General features: G+C 43.0%; 1 protein-coding gene across 3 annotated transcripts in view; it reads left to right on the top strand.

Annotated features, from left to right (window-relative positions):
* Positions 1–1989: 1989 nt before the first annotated feature.
* Scaf11 (SR-related CTD-associated factor 11) overlaps positions 1990–17401 on the top strand; it is a 52416-nt gene continuing 37004 nt past the window's right edge. For 2 of the 3 annotated variants that reach the window (XM_087556914.1, XM_087556913.1), the window contains exon 1: positions 1990–2221. The gene's annotated coding sequence lies outside the window, so the exon portion shown is untranslated. 3 annotated transcript variants of the gene reach the window in all.

Raw genomic sequence — 17401 nt, 5'->3', positions numbered from 1 at the left:
TCTGAGGTCTCTCGTCCCGGCACCTCTCATCTCTCAGTGAGAGCACTGCAATTACGATGCCTGCTATGGTGCCCGGCTTTACATGGGTTCTGGGGAGTCAACCTCAGGCCCTCAGGCTTGTTTGGTAAGCACTTAATGAGACATCTCCCTAGCTCTCATTTGTTTATGATTATAAGTGAGTCTAAAATAGTAACCAGTATGCCAACTCCATCTACTTTATCCATTTTATAGTTACCCTCTTTTATAAATTAAAAAATGGAAATAAAACATTTTTGTCATGCAAACACAGTAAAGAGAATACTATATATAGAAACAGAACAAGAGACAGCCTATTACAATGCACCTTCTTTTCTATTAAGAGTATTGAGTGGGTGGGAGATGAATGGGGAGGAGGGGAGGCGGTCAAAGGGCACACGGTTTTAGTTAGGCAGGAGGAGTCGTTTCTGGTGCTCTGCTACCCAGCACGAAGGTTACAGAGTGGGCCTTAAATATAATGAACACAAAAAGGAGAGCAATAAATTTGAAGTAGGATTTCCGGAGTTTGAGGATCGGTCTGTGTAGTGAGATTCTGCTTTAAAAAAATTAAAAAAAATACATAAAACATACACAAAAGGATATTGCAATGCACATCTTCACCGGGAACTACTCTTGCTGATAAAATTCTCTAATGTGATTCTGGAGCCTGAGTGTACACAGGAAAGCTAAACTTCATCTCTGCAGGATGGCTAACAGTGCCTTTGATCTGATTCTGTCACGCATCAGTTTCAACAGGTTTTTAAGTTCTCCTAACCACCAGCTTCAATCGTCATCATCACAAGAGAAAGGTCCCTCAGAAAGTCTTGTTTCATTAGAACAAAGTATTTTAAGACCTCTCAACCACTGCAAAATACCTGCATACAGCAACACCATCAAGTTCCCAAACCGATGAAGATAGCGCATTACAAAGCAGCGGACTTTAGGAGACAAGGCTGCCATTCATGCATTCGTAAGCAGTTATTTACCCCAGTCCCTTGCTGGTGCTCGGCTCTGTCAAGAGCTTGGTGTGACGTGACCGGAATTGAAGAGCCAAGCAGCACAGGATGAGGGTGCCAGGGAAGCGACAAGATCAGAGGAGGGCAGGGGATGTTGCAGCCAGCAGTCAGGGAGAACGCGGAGATATCAGCGATCGACGGGGCTCGAAGTGGGAAGAGAACAGCCCGGGCTGGGGTGGCCAGGCGACGGGGTGAGCAGCAAGAGGACAACTAGGAAAGGCGAGAGCGTGGGCTAGGGGGTGAAAAAGTCAGCGCCTGACGAAAAGCCTGTAAAGGCTTCACCTCCGAGGTGCAACAAAAGATCCGAGGGCGCTGCAGGGCAGGACATCGCTGAGTGACTGAAAGTGGAAGCACTTAAAGCCAGCCATGCTCGGTTAGCCTCGGTGACGCGGGCTTAGGGAGTGGGAGGTTGTCCCGGGGCTGGCCGGCCGCCGTGCACGTGCTCCTGGTCAGCTGGCCGAGTACTTCATCCATGCCAACAACGCACGAGTTCTTCTCAGGACTGCAGACTCTCCAAAACATCTTTATTGTCCCCACGGACCCTGCCAGGAAAGGCCACAAGAGAGCGGCGGGGGAGGCGGAGGAAGAAGAGGAGGAGGAAGAGGAGGAGGATGATGAAGTCTGAGAGCCGCGCGTGCGCGTAGTGCTCCGAGCGACAGGAGGGCGGGGCGAGAAGAATGTTTCCCAGAAGCCCCGGCCACTCGCAGCCGCCCGAGCTCCCGCTCTCCGGCCAGGCGGCGTGCCCCGCCCACCACGTCCGTCCGCCCGTCGCAGCTTGCCGGCGCCCCCTGGAGGTCCGGTGGAGCACGGCGGCGCCCGCGAGCAAACAGCGTGCGGCGGGTCCAGCCGCTCGCCCGCCCGCCCGCCCGCGTCGTCACCACAGCGCGCCGACCTGTGGCGGCGCGGCTGAGCCCCGCGGAGGGAGGGAGGGTGGGAGGGAGAAAGGGAGGGAGCCGCCAGACACGGCGGGGGAGGGGAGCGGCGGTGGCGCAAGCCGCGCGGAGCAGCGCTGCCCGGGTCTCCTGCTGCGTGGCTGCGTGCTCCCGACCCGGCCGTCCGAACCTGTGGGCCCGCGCGCGCTTCTGAGCGTCCGGAGGAGTCCATGGTGCAGAACTTAGCGGCGGACTGACGGACACCGGGCCTCCTGCGCTGGCGCGGCCGCCGGAGCGACGCCTGGACCTCGGCCTGAGGTAAACACGGCCGGCCTGGGAGAGCGGATGGGGCCGTCCGGGTTGCAGCGCGGTGCGGCGGGGGATAGGGGGGTGGCGCGGGCAAAGTTTGGGGCTCGCGCGCGGCTCGGGCGGCGTCTTTCGCTGCGAGCAAAGTTGGAGCCGCGGCCCGGGGCGGAGGTCCGGGTTCGGCGCGCGCGGGGCCTAGGAGCTGGGCGGCGCGGGCTGCGGGGCCTCGGCCGAGGCAGGAAGGGGCTCCAGGCTCGGCCCGCGGCTCCCCCACCCCCAGTGGGAACGTGTCGGCCGGGCTTCCGGGCGCTCCTAGGCTGGCTGCTCTACCCTGGAGTTCGCATTCGTCCCTGAGCCTCCCGGCCCCGCTGGTGAAACCAAACTTCACTGGGCTGTGACCTCTCCAGCGCCTGAATGAGGAAGAGCCGGCGCCTGGCCTCGGCCTTTCCCTCGGCAGCCGCCTCCCCACCCTCGCCTCGATTTTTTAAAAACCCGCTGCCTGGGCTGAGGAGGATCAAACCGTCCTGGAGACCGAAACTCAGGCTGGCCACTCACCCCGCCTTAGACCCGGGGATTTTGTGCGGTTTAGAAAGATTTACAGGTCCTTCTGGCACGGGTCTCGAGGCATTAGTTTAAAGGACACCTGGTTGCAATGGAGGGAAACGTTCCCAGGTTGAAATGGTGAACTACACTCCCCTTGCGTTCATGTGTGTGATGCGGGATTACAGTAGTACGGAGCTAATCGTCTTCATGTGTAATGTAGTAAACAATACGTGATGTAAGTTTCACGTTCTGGTTGGACTGTGCGGAACTACCGTCGTGCAGTGCTGGCCACAGCTTTTTCTTTTTCATTCATTTTGGATTACATCCTGGCTACGGTCCTTATACTAGCGGCGGACTAACATGTTTAGGCAAAACTGACGAAAAAGTTTTTAGTATGCCTTGTCTAATAGATGCTAGTATTAAAGTTACAGTTTGGGCAGTTTTTTGCAGTTTTCTCTGAATTTTGGGCAAAGCAAAATTTTGGGTATTTATCAATAAATGCGTGTTCTCGTTTTCAAGGAAAAGAAAATGTATGATTTATTTGCCGCAGCTCCACAGCAGTGAAGGCAGTAGATTCTTAGCCCTTGTATTTAACCGGTATTTTTAGTAAAATTTTATTGTGTAATCCTGTCTCTACACACCATAGGTTTTTTTCCTCCTCTGCTTTGGCACTCGGCTTAACCGTTTTACTATTATTTAAAGCCAGGAGGAAAAGGTTGGCAGTTGTTTTTGTGGTAGTTTTTTTTACCCAATTAGACAGAAAAAAAAAACATTTAAAATATCTTCAGAAATGAGTTAATTTGCGTTTTGTTTATGCATTTTTTTTTTCCCTTTATCATTTTCAAGACAGGGTTTCTCTGTGTAGCCCTATCCATCCTGGAACCCGCTCTGTAGATCAGGCTGGCCTCAGACTCAGAGATCTGCCTGCCTCTGCCTCTTCACTTTTGGAATTAAAGGCTTTCTCACCATTGCTCCACTTTCAGTCAGGTTTTCAAAGATTAACAGTTCTGACTGTAGCTTCCCTTTAGCTAATAGTTTTTCTTTTCCCGGTGCTTGTAAACATTCAGTTTTACTATAGCAGAATTTATCTTTCAGATTGAAGTACGTTTTAAGTTTTTAGTTGGTTTAAACTTGAATGCTGTTGCCCTTCTGTAAATATACTGAAAAGGCAGTCTTCAGTATGACAAAGGAGAAAAATACAAAAGAAAGCGTAAATTAGGTTACTTAAAAATGTACAGAGAAAATTTTAAGAACATTCTTCCTGGGTTTCCTTGATGTAGTCATGGGCCTTCTATTAGGTATGCTTAATCTTCCCATCATCCTAGAGCACCAATCAGTTTATGAGCGGTTTTCATGAGAACGAACCTAGCATGCTGTCAATTTTGTCACTGACCTTTAGTAATGAACTGTGATGGTGACTTCCCATCAGCCTAAGGACTGCACAATCTAGGTACTTCAATGCAAGATAGTTGTTAGACCACCGTTCCAAGAGGGCAGCGTGCCTCAAAGTAGTAAAAGCTACTTACAAAATGATGTGTGCTGTGCATCCCAGCATCTGCTCTTGTCTTTTAGTGATGTAAATAGTTTCTGCCTTACCTTGCCTACTGAAACTCAGGTGAGTTTTATATATCATATAGCTCACGGTGGCCTTGAACTTCTGACCCTCCTGCCTCTGCCTCCCAAGTACTGGGAGTTACAGTTGTACTGGTTTGTTTTTTTTTAAACATTTATTTTGTTATTTACTTATATATGTCCATGGAGGCCAGAAAGAGGTATGAGGTCCCCTGGAGCTAGAGTTCTATGGACAGTTGTGAACCACCAGATGTGGGTATTAGGAACTGAATTCTGGTTCTCTTGAAGAGCAAGCACTCTTACCTGCTGAGCCATCTTTCTAGTCTCCAAACCCAAATTCTTAAAATTCAGTTCCTCACCTTGTACTTCGTTTTGCCTCTGAGCAGCGATGACTGTGGCAAGCTGGAGACCTAGAGTTAAAATAGCCAGCCAGTGTCATGGTCTGGTAGTAGGGGACTTTTGTGGACCTGAGATGGCTCATTGGGTAAACGCCACCTGAGTGTCCAGTCCTTGGAACTCATACAAAGATGAAAGTTGCCCTCTGGCCTCAGTATGTGTGCCATGTTGCACATCCATACCCTAGCACAGTAGTAATAAATGAATTGAAAAATATATTTTTAATTTTATTCCTAAGAATTACCTTTGAATTTTGTCCTTTTTTAAAAATTAAAGTTATGGTACAATGAAATTTCAATATGAGAATTTTAAAACCATCTTCTCTTGCTTGGAAAATAACTTTCTAAAAAGACAAACTCAACACCATCACCATTTATCTTTGTTAACCCATAGTCTTTAACACTCTCCAGTCAGAATGAGTCTTTTGTATTAGATTATGTTACTTCCCTTCTCAAATGGCTTTCTTTCTCAGTCCCAGTAAATCCATAGTTCTCACTGAGGCCTTTACATAACTTTGAAGTTACTTAGGTTTCTTCTCTGACTCCATCTGCTTACCTTTCCTCCAACCACATTTCTCCAGTGCTGCTGAGGTGTTTCTCATTGTCCCATCTGAAACAGCATCTCCATATCCCATACTTCCTATTGCATTTTATGTCAGTTTTTCCCCCACAACATTTTATCTCTTTCTAACATACCACTGAATTTATTAACACATTTATTATGTTTCTTCAGTCTAAAGCAACTTCCATGAAAACAGGTTTTTGTCTTAGTTTTTTCTTCTTACATTTATTTATATTTCGAGTGTGTGTGCCTGTGCACATACAGCCTAGGAATGGAGCTCAGAGGGCAGCTGGGGGAAGTGAGTTCTCTTACAGACCTTAGCGATCAGACTGAGTCACCAGACTCTGAATCAAGTGCCCTTACCTGCTGAGTCATCTCACTGGCCCAGGGGTTGTCAGTCTGTCAATGGTTTACTCCTAAAAATGTGAACAATGCACAGCACTGTAGTAGGTAATGACAACTATTTTGTAGATTCATATGAGTTCTGTAACTATTAAAGCTAGTTTAAACGTTTGTTATAGTTTATTAAGTCTCAACTCTTGAATAATTTGCCAAATTATTTACGTTTATGCATATAGACCATGTTCACATAGAGTCCACCTATTTTTTTTTTAATGTGTGCACACATGTATGTGTCTCTTGAGTGTCTGTTCACACGTGCGCTTGGATGGCTGCAGAGGCCAAAACTTCAGGTGTTTGCAAGCCACTTGATTCACATGATGGCAGCTGAGATTTAAACTCTGGTCCTCATTATTGAACAGCAAGGTTTTGTTTGTTTGTTTTTGTTTTTGTTTTTGTTTTTACCGCTGAGCTACCCCTGTAGCCCAGGAGTCCTTTTAAAGAGAAGAGTGGCAGTTTATGGCTTTAAATCTGCCATTTGTGGAAACAGAAATCCTAGAGTACTTAGCTAAAAGCAAAGTGGTGTGACCTGTCTTTTGTTTTAAAAAAAAGTTCCTTTAGAAGCTCTGTTGGATCTTTCTTGGTAGTTTGGAGGGATAGACAGAACTGGCCTTATGGTGCTCGGCCTTGGAGGAGGGGCAGCAGTGGTGTATATGGGAAGATCTGTGTGGAGGGGGTTAGCAGTAGTCAGGGGAGATGCAAAACATTGAGTAGGTAATTGGAACAATAGCTATGGATGGAATTGCCCATGGGAGGGAACATAACTAGGAAGAACACTAGAGATGCCCTAGAATGGAAACAGTTACCTTAAAAAGTTTACTGGAAGAATGTAAGCTCCCAGAGAACACTGAAGGTCAGAAGAGCCTGAGTTGAATGTGTTGTTACAGAAGCCACAGTGTCTCAAGAGGAGTGTAGTTGGTACGGTGGAATGTGGATGAACATTGGATAAGAACTACAGTCTTGTTAGATGTGAAACATATTGGCTTATTGACCAAGTAGGACTTTTTTCAAATTGGTGTTTGTGGAATTGCTCGACTAGTTCTAAAAGTGCTGAAATCAGTTTAAGAAATTATTAACCACGGTGTAGAAGACACCTAATTAATAATTGCTGGTAGCCAATCTGCTGTGGGTGCTTTGCCTCTTAGTTGCAGTAGCTTTGTAATATTCGATGTGTTAGTCTGTTTTACAGAAATGACTTGAACCTCTAGAGCGATTAAATGACTTAAGTGTTAAGAGTTTCTGCTTCATATCTATATGTTGGGCCATCTAATGTTAGCTTATAGATAGGCATTATATCAGTTGTCCTTCCAACCTTTAGATCATTGCTGTCCAGTAGACATTTCTGTGATGTAAATATTTCTATCTCCATTGCTGATAACAAGAAAAAATCTGGCTGGTGTAATTGGGGAACTAGGAAGTGTGGTTACCTGTGGTTGGTTACCTGACTGGACCTTGGTGGTTGTAGAGTAAAAGCCATTGAGACTTTCCTAAACCTGAAGAGTCGTTTAAAGTAGGAGTGAAGGGCTGCTGGTTTAGTTCAGTGGTGGAGTGTTGCTTAACGGGTACAAGGATTCTGTCTCTAACCCCCACCCCCAAAAGGGAAAGTGTTCACTCTAAAACAGTGGTTTTTTTTTTTTTTTGCCTTCCTAATAATAGAGTTTCTCACGTTGTGGTGACCCCAACTGAAAAATCGTCTTTTGTTGCCACTGTTATGCATTGTAATGTAAATGCTTTTTGGAGATGAGGTTTGCTATCAGGGTAGTGGCCCACAGGTTGAGAACCACTCTCTAACCTAACTGCTTTGATTATGTAGGACTTTTAGGTGTTGTACGTTTTGTAGGTTATTTAATTGAAAGCTTTAGAAGAGTTGTAAGTCTAAACATTTAAAAAACCCTGAACCATTCGATTCAGTTGCAGATGCAGTCTTAATCTTAAATGAATGCATTTTTGTTCTGTTGTTATATGATTTTGTTTTTTCAATACAGGGTTTCACTTTGTAGCTCTGGCTATCCTGGAACTCGCTATGTAGATTAGGCTCAAACTCACAGAAATCCTCCTGCCTCTGCCTCCCAAGTGCTGGGATTAATGGTACTCAGTTCTATTATGTACTAATAATGTAAGTATCAAGGTCAGATAATTAATCTTGGTATATTACCACTGTCTAACCTCCGACCTCATTGTTTTGCTAGCTTTCTTAGTAATTTGGTAACAAAAACATTCTGGTTTACATTTCATTTTAATGTCTCTTTAGACTGTTATGTTAACCTAGAAAAATCTTAAGATCTCAGTAACTAGTTGATATTTTGTAGGAAAGTATTCTGAGATTAAAGGCCCATTTTTTAATGAACCCGATACTTACTTATCTTCACTTGTCCAGACTTAGTCCGTGAAGGAGTCCTTTAGTGCAGTGTCTGTTAGCCTTTCTTTTCTGCTGCTTTGAGTATGTTGAGAACTTAATCTTGGGGTGGGCTGGGATGAGGGGGTGTTGAATATGAAATAGAGAATAAGACAGGAAAAAGTTGGGGATCTTGCATACCAGGAATTAGCTCTACAAGTCCTTTTTTTATCCCCACAACAGTGAGGTTAGATTTTTATTGTCTTATCTTTAAAGTACTTTGTTCTATATATTCTGAACTTTCAACTGTGAGCAAACAAAACTTAAGGACTTGCCATATGGGAAAGGGTGTTGTGTTTGTGTTTGTGTTTAATGCCAGGGGAAAGAATTCTTAGAAGCCTTCAGAACAGTTTTTGCTTAATAAAATTCCTTCACTCAGCACACAAATCTGAGAATCAAACTCAGGTTGCTTGTAAGGCAAGTACTGTGACAGTTCAAACCTCTTATCGCACATTGTAGCTCTTTTCACCTGTGGGTCATGACTTCTTAAGTGCGGGTGGGGGGCGTCACAGATCAGACATCCTGTCCATCAGATATTTACATTATGGTTTATAAGAGTAGCAGATTTACAGTCATGATGTAGTAATGAAGTAATTTTATGGTTGGGGGGTCACACAACGTGAACTGTATCAAAGGGTCCCAAGCAGTGGTTGAGAACACTGCATGCATTAATGCAGTCTCTTGCAGACTAGTGTTGGTACTGCGTGGCTGTCAGGTGTAAGAACGTGTGAGGCCTCCTCACAGTATCAGTGGAGCTCGGCTTTAAGCAGGATCTCACTGTCAGACAGTAGTGCTCCCCATTATCTCTCTGCCTTCTGGCCAGGACCTACAGCTTTCTTAAGCAAATTGGACTGAATTCGCCCTGAAAAGGTTCTTAAACAGTTTTTTCTTTACTGTGATTAGTCAGTAGTTACTCCTCTCTGAATTTCTTAGACACTCCTTCTCTGTATCACAGATTTGGCACTTCGTATGTGCAGTCTTCATTTTCTGTGTCTTATTTTTCTAACTGTATAGGAAAGGGTACAGTATCTTGATTTACATTGTTCTTATATTCCTGTGTCAGGCTCCACACCCTAACACAAAATAAAATAAAGAAAAACATTATTAAGATAGCATGTTGTTTTGAAAATTCCCAGAGCAATGAACCCTTCAGGTTATAGATGGTATTCCATTGTAAATACAGTTGCAGCACTAGTGTTTGCCTGATAACCTGTAAGAAAACATGCCTTTAATAAATAATGCTAGTGTTCCAATGGGGAATAATGTTACTAACTTTAAGAAAAATTGTAAGCTATCATTCACTTGAAAGCCTTATTGTGAAGGAACTTTTTAGGTAGTGTGACTTTAGTGCAGTACTGTATTTCTGTAGGAACAGTTAATTAGTAACATAATATGAGTGAAATATAGATCAGTAATTGTTTTTACTGCTTAAAAACTGCTACAGATGGCAGGAGGGATGACTGAGCTCTTAAGAGCACTGGCCACTTTTTCAGTGGACCTGGGTCCAATTCCCAGCACCCACATGCGACTCCCCGCCAGCTGGGACTCCAGTTACAGAGGTATTGGCCTCTGAGCACCACGCTTGTGAGCGATACACAGAATTAAACAAGGCAAAACATCCATAGGTATTTAAAAAGTCTTAAAACTGCCACAGAAGTAATAAAGTTGAAACTATTGGGGGAGCCAATATAAATAAGCTTTAAATTAAGTTTAAAATACATTTCATATTAATTACATAGCTATTCCAGCTTTCTTGATATTGTTTGTGTGGCATGTTTTTCCATGTTTTATAAAAAGAGACTTACACTTTTATGTTTATATATAAAGTGAATTTCTTAGGGAGTTAGGAATACAATTCAGCTTTTTCTCTGCTTCTGCCTCCAACCGTGCGTGCGTGCGTGCGTGCGTGCGTGCGTGCGTGCGTTATTTGGCATGTATATGCCACAGTATATATAGAGGTCAGAGGACAATCTCAGATTTTGGTCCTCACTATTTCCTGTGTTTGAGACAGATAGGGGAGTTGGGAGATAAGAGGGGAAGAAGAAGTCATAGTGATGGAATCTTCAGGGGACATGGACAGGAAAGGATGGCAGGGAAACTTCTCAGCTAATGTACATTTTGAGAGGGGATAGTTTCTCTTTTAGGGTGATAGAAATGTTTTTAAACTTGATTGAAGTGGAAACCTGAGGTTTCTTTAGAAAGTCAGTCGGGTTGGATGGTGTTTTGCTGGGGTACACATGTGAAGGAGTGTTTTTCTGAAGCCGACACAGGAGAAAGGATGTTCTGCTAAAGCAAGCCCGTGAAAGGACACATGATGCTAACGACACACATGTATCGGTCATCTTACACTGTGTGTTGAGCTCCATTTGTCAGGACTCCATAGAGAGGAACTCGCCGAAAAGCTTCCGGTGCTGTGCTGCGGCTTCTTGCTGCTTCTGTGGCCTCAGGCTGATTGACAGATGATGTCAGCTGAGGCAAAACCTGTGGAGAGCACGAGATGTGTGGAGGGTATAAATAGTCTCCATGGACAGGACAGTGACGGAGCTGAGCTGGATTTGTTTGTAGAGGTAGCTGTGTGAAATGCTTGTGGGTCTTGCGTCTTTGCTGATCTTGAGAGGCACAGCAGAGAACTTCTGGAGTTTCTCCAGGTTCTTCCTGCTGACTCGTGCTGAGGTGCTGAGGTGCTGAGGTGGAGGCCGAGGCCTGGCTGTCTCTACGAGGTCATGCCATGGCTGCTGATTTGTATTTGCTATTCCAACTCTACTAAACTGGACTGCTGATTTCCAGACAACACAGACGGGAGTTGCTCCAAAGAACCTATTTTTTTTTAAAGATTTATTTATTTATTTTATGTTTAGCATTCTGCCTGCATATGTGACTGCAGGCCAGAAGAGGGCACCAGATCTCATTACAGATGGTTGTGAGCCACCATGTGGTTGCTGGGAATTGAACTCATGACCTCTGGAAGAGCAGTCAGTGCTCTTAACCACTGAGCCATTTCTCCAGCCCGAACCTATTTTTTTTAAAGATAAACACACACGCACAGATAGACACACACACGCACATATACAGTTGATGTCTTCAGACACCAGAAGAGGGCATTGGATCCCCTTATAGATGGTTGTGATCCACCGTGTAGTTTCTGGGAATGGAATTCAGGACCTCTGGAAGAGCAGGCAGTACTCTTTACCACTGAGCCATCTCTCCAGCCCCCAAAGAACCTTTCTAAACAGGTCCACTGCTCCCCTGCCCCCCCTCCTTTCTTTTCCACTGCCTCTGGTAGGTGGATTAAGGGAGATTAAATCATTTAAGAACCATCATTAAAATAAGTTTGAAAAAATTAAAGTTATACTTAATAGAGATACGTTCCTTTTTATTTTATATACTGTTGGGCTTGGAAATAATCTTTTATCTTTTAAGGATGCGTACAAAATACTATGTTCTATTGTGACAAGTGTGGCGTGTGTGTGTCTGTCTTATACTTTGTCCTCACTGACTCCTCTTCCTAACTATCCTCTGTTTTTCTCTTTTATCTGCTTCCCTTTCTTCTAGTTAGGATTTCTTTTGTTTTCCTGTTGAGGCTATTTCATTACCTTATTTCCTGCTTCCTTAAGATCTCCTTTCACTTAATTCCCTTTCTAGTCTGATTATTTGTGAACACATACATGTAGACACACAAACACTTAAATTTATGTTCCATATATGGGAGAAAACATGCTATTTGTCTTAAGACAAATTTATATCACTTACCATCATAATTTTCAGTTGTATACATTTTTCTTCAGATGCATTTCATTTTTCTTAATGCTTGGCTGCATAAAACTCCACTGTGTATATGTACTGTATTTTTCCAGTTGTCTTGTTGATGGGCATCAGAACTTGTTCTGTTCTTCAGTAATGTGAGTAGTGCAGCGCTGTACATGTACGAGTAAGTATCACTCTGATGTATTGGCTTAGGAGTCTTTGGGATGTACTAGAGAGTACTGTTACTGGGTTATGTGATGGGCTGTGTGTGTGTGGTGTAAGTGTGTGGTTATGTGTGTTTGTGTGTGTGTTTGTGTGTGTGTGGTTGTGTATGTGTGTGTGTGTAGGAGGTTCTATTTGTGATGACCCTCCATACAGAGTTTCATAGTAGCTGTACACGTTAGAATCAATAAATAAGGGTTCTCTTTTCTGAAACCTGGCCGGTGTTTAATGCCCTTTATTTCCTAGATGACCTTTTTTTGTTGATTGCCAAGGATAGCAGACACTTCCTCAAGCATTTGTTGGTCACTTGGGTTTCTTTTGAGGACTGTCTTAGTTCATTGTCTCATTTGGTAATGGGTAATTTGGATGCTTTGGTGTTTAAACTTTGCAGTTTTTTATATATACTGGATGTAAACTGCCATGTAGTTGTAAAAGATCCCTCCCTCTGCCCCCTTTATTCTAGAGGCTTTCTCTTTAGTTCAGTGATTTGGGGTGGCATATTAGATATCTTCTTTTTTGGTTCTTTTTTTCGGAGCTGGGGACCGAACCCAGGGCCTTGCGCTTCCTAGGTAAGCGCTCTACCACTGAGCTAAATCCCCAGCCCAGATATCTTCATACATACAAAGATAACAACAAAAATAATTTTATTATTGGGTGTCACTGCAAGATGAGGAAACTATATTAAAGGGTTGCAGCATTAGGAAGGTTGAGACCCACTTGTATTAAGATCTATTTTGACTTTTTGATCCATTTTGAGATAATTTTGTGTGGGGTAAAAGATACATGGAGTTTCTTTTACACATGGAAGTCTAGTTTTTCCAGTTTCATTGGTTTAAAAGGTTAACATTGCATGCAAAGCCCCATCTTAAAAAAAAAGTCCTTCTGTTTTGGTGGGTGTAGATTTCTGAACTTTAAGAGACTATTTGTTTAAGGTTTGCTTTGATACACCTTTAAGAAACTTGAATTAATATATGGGCTATTACTTTAGCATAGATTTGTAGACTGTTGTCTGAATAATCCCATTATTTAGAATGAATTCATTCTCCTTTTACTTTTCTCTCCTGTTCTTTTTGCTGTTAACATACTTTATTGATGCATCTTATGATGTCAGATATTCCACATCACTTTTTTACTGAAGGCTATAAAGTCTTAATGAACACAGCAGACTGTCTGATCAGTTAGAAGTTTAATTTGAGAACCCTTGTACAATTTGTAATATTGATAGTAAGATTACATTTTGTAGAGAATCTCAATATTTTGTGATTTCTAAAGACTTGATCTGTGTTGGAGTTTTCAAAAAATAAACTATTAGTGTATTTTTTTATACGGGGTTATCCAAGTTGGCCTTGAATTTGCGATGTAACTGAGGGTGATCTGGAACCTAGATCTTTCTTCCTTCACCTCTCAAGTGCTAAGGTTACAGGCAGTGCTGTGCACAGTGTGGTTCTAGGAAGGGAACCCAGGGCCACATGCACACTAGGCAAGCCCTCAGCTAACAAAGCTGTATCTTAGTCGAGTACATAATTTATTCATTTTGTTAATTTATAAATGACTGAGCCAGGGCTAGGGGAGAGGAGAGGCTTAATGGATGCCAGGACCTTGTTAGACTTTCAACACACCTTCCTCATCAGAACATAAGACAACCCTCATAACTATCCTCCCCCATAGCTCTTGTTGGCCTTGAATTGGTGGCCCTCACTTCAGCCTGCCAGTACTGGGGTATTATAGACACATTTTACCCAACCTGGTGCATTTTTTTTTCCTGGTGCACTTTTTAATTAAATTTTTTTTATATGTCAAAGATATTGCAGACTAAACATTTCTTCTCCACTTTACTCCCTCTTTGTTCTCTCCGAATGCTAGGCAAGGACTAGATTAGACCCCTAACTTCATCCTCGCCTGGAGCTGGGCAGATCTTACCATCCTTGGTTCAGTTTGTTCTGCTGTGTATTGAGGGATGGAAGTATTCGTGGTATGCTAGAATTTGGTGGAAAAGAACTGTTTTGATTGTTACTGTATTTTCAGAATGCTTTTGTACTAAAAGAGTTTGAAAGTTAACAGAACAGCTAAGGGAATGGAATAAGAGACAGAATTAGCAATTATGATCATTGTATTGATTTATACAAGTGTACTTAGATGTAAAATGGTGGCTTACTATAGATACTAAATGCTGTAAGGAGTTACTGTTCTGAGTTGTTGGATGTTTATTGGTCCATTTTTTATTATTGTAATGAAAGTCCTGAGCCAGGACCTTGATTAGCAAGGAAATTTATTTAGTTCACAGCTAATTTGTAGTATCTTTGACATAATTTTTTTAAAAGCCTTTTCTTTTTTTTTAGATTTTTTTTTTATTTATAGAAGTACACACACCGTCACTGTCTTCAGACACACCAGAAGAGGGCATCAGATCCCATTACAGATGGTTGTGAGCCACCATGTGGTTGCTGGGATTTGAACTCAGGACCTCTGGGAAAGCAGTCAGTGCTCTTAACAGCTGAGCCATCTCTCTAGCCCCCATTTTTTTTTTAAATAATAATTAAAAAAAGCCAAGCTTGGTGCAACATAGCTGTAATATCCAGCTTGGGGAGGCTGTTCAAAGACACGGTATTAACATCCGATCTGCTTTGTTGCTTAATTTCATGTACAATGGAGATGCCTTCTTGACAGGGCACTAAAGGGATCAGTGAGATAATTTATGACTTGTTAAAAGTTGGAGCTAAGGGGTTGGGGATTTAGCTCAGTGGTAGAGTGCTTGCCTAGCAAGCGCAAGGCCCTGGGTTCGGTCCCCAGCTCCGAAAAAAAGAAAAGAAAAAAAAAAGTTGGAGCTAAAAGTATAGAAAAGTCTTATCCGGAAATCCACATCATGGGAACGTATATATAACATTGTAAAGAATTTATTATCTATACATGACTAGTACTAAGGTATTAAGTGGGTGTTCTGTTTATGTAGTTATGATCACCTCTGGGTTAGAATAATTATATTTCCTAGGAGTACAATTGTCAAATGCTTATTTAAGGAATGTGAAATATTGATTTAAGGACACATTTTATCAACAATAAAATACATTTATTTCAAGATAACTAGGAAGAGGAGTTTAAGGGATTCACCATAGCCTACAAAGAAGTGGAAGTCTTATTTACCAGGTACAATAAGATGACTATTTCTAAAATTTATTAATTTTAGCAATGTATGTAAGGGATTGCTACAAAGGTGGTGATGTGTCAAGAGAACTTTTAAAAATAACTTTGTTTAAAAAGAGTTGCAAGCAAAAAGATAGTATAGTATGACAGAAGTTATATTTTGTCATGCTTAGGGCCATCACACAGGTTCACTAACTCCTGTTCAAAGCCTGTCTCCCCAAGCCTATGTATCTTAACTGAAGATCAGGTCCAGATCTAGTCTCCAACAGAAGCTTCTTCTTTGAGGGTCAGGATACGGGGCTGGGGGTGGGGTGGGGTGGGGTGACGGGGTTGGCGGGGCTGTCCAGCTGCAGGGCAGATCAAGGTGGTGTCTCTCCAGATATGTAGGGCAGAGTGTTGCTCTTGGTCGGTGCTTATATACTGTGCAGTGGGCGTCCCGGGGGTCTAGGATTGTATCTGGTTACCTTGAGTGAGTGATGCCACTGAGTTCTGATTATCAGGGGCAGCCTTGGGTGTAGTGGGGATCCTGACTAGATTTTTTTTTAACATGTCTAAAAGGCATTTTTACTATGGTCATTACAGAAAGAGACTAGTTCTGGAATTAAAACTCAAAGATTTAAAAGTTTTGTTGAAAAAGAATAAAGTGTGATTTAGAAACAACATGTTGAACACCCCCCCCCCGCCTTATTGTAGATGAAGTCTATTCTCATTCTTTATGATAATTGTATTTCATAATAATATATTGTTTGTTTTCATTACTTTTAGTCTTGAACTCTTGGATTTTGTTATAGTTTAAGTATGTGTGTCTCCTTCAGATTTCATGTTGAATCTTTTGGTTCCTAGTGTAGTGAGGTGGACACTTGGGGGTGGTTAGGCAATGTGTGCTCTGCCCCTTGGATGGGATTAGTCACTTCCTTTTTTTTTTCTTTTTCTTTTTCTTTTTCGGAGCTGGGGACCGAACCCAGGGCCTTACGGTTGCTAGGCAAGCGCTCTACCACTGAGCTAAATCCTCAACCCCTAGTCACTTCCTTTTAGCCACTTTCGCCCATCTGTCCACTTAGGCTGTGTGAAGCCAATACAATAAAGCGTCATCTTAGAAAGCAGAAACAATTCTTTACTAAATGCAAACCTGCCAGTACAGTACTGTGCGGAATAAGTTTCAGTTATGTATGGAGAACACAGTGTCAAGTATTTTGCAGTACAGACGGAATAAGACAGATTTGTTTATTTTCTGTGACCTTTTTCCATTCTTTTGGAGGTTGGTGGAGTGGGAAGAATTACCATTTAGTTGTTCATTGTCCTGTTTTGTTTAGGAGCGAAGGATTTAACAACAGCAGCAATAACATCACCAAATCTACTCCTATACTTGTAACCTTTAAGTTTTTAAAAGTTTATTTTAATGATGATTCTTAAATGCTTTAATTTCCCTTGCAGCCCACCACCCACCAGAGGTAGTGGAAAAGAAAGGATGCGGGGGGGGGGGGCAGAGGGAGTGGGGGGGGATGGAGGTGGTGCGGCAGCTCTGTTTAGAAAGTTGCATCTGTGTTGTCAGGAAATCTGCAGGTCAGCAGTGGCAGCTCGATCCACTCACAAACTCTTCACGGATACACCAGCAGTCCAGTTCGGTAGATAGCCAACACGAATCCGTATCCATGGCACTATCTAGCAGAGACAGCCAGGCCTCAGCCTCGGCACGAGTCAGCATGAGGGACCCGGAGAAATGCCAGGAGAAGTTCTCTGCTGTGCCTCTCTCAGCAAAGTGAAAATCAGCAAAAGTGCAAGACCCACAAGATTTGCACAGCTTGTTGTATCAGCAAGCCAAGCTGTCTCTCTCCACCACTCCGTGGAGCCCTATTTATATCTCCAACCATTATGTGGCCTCCATGGGTCTTGCTTCACCAAGTGTCTTGCCTCAATGGTGGGGTTGGACTTAGCAAAACTCCACGAGAGTTTGTCTCAGCTGACATCACTCTGCCAGTTAGTCCACCACCAGAAGCTTTTTGGTGCATTTCTCTGTATGAAGTTGGACAAATGGAGCTCAACTACCCAGTGTAAGGCGGGCCAATACCTGTGTGTCATTAGCAAAGAATCCATCATCCCCTGCCCTTTCACATGCTTGCTTTAGCAGGACATCCTCTCTCCTGTGTCTGCTTCAGCAAAAACGTTCCTTCACGGGTCTGCCTTAGCCTTTCACCTGTGTCCACTTCAGGAAAACACTC

The sequence above is a fragment of the Rattus norvegicus genome, chromosome 7 (genome assembly GCF_021556685.1).
Source record: "Rattus norvegicus strain SHRSP/BbbUtx chromosome 7, alternate assembly SHRSP_T2T, whole genome shotgun sequence".
Lineage (NCBI taxonomy): Eukaryota > Metazoa > Chordata > Mammalia > Rodentia > Muridae > Rattus > Rattus norvegicus.
This window is presented reverse-complemented; position numbering and strand designations above follow the sequence as displayed.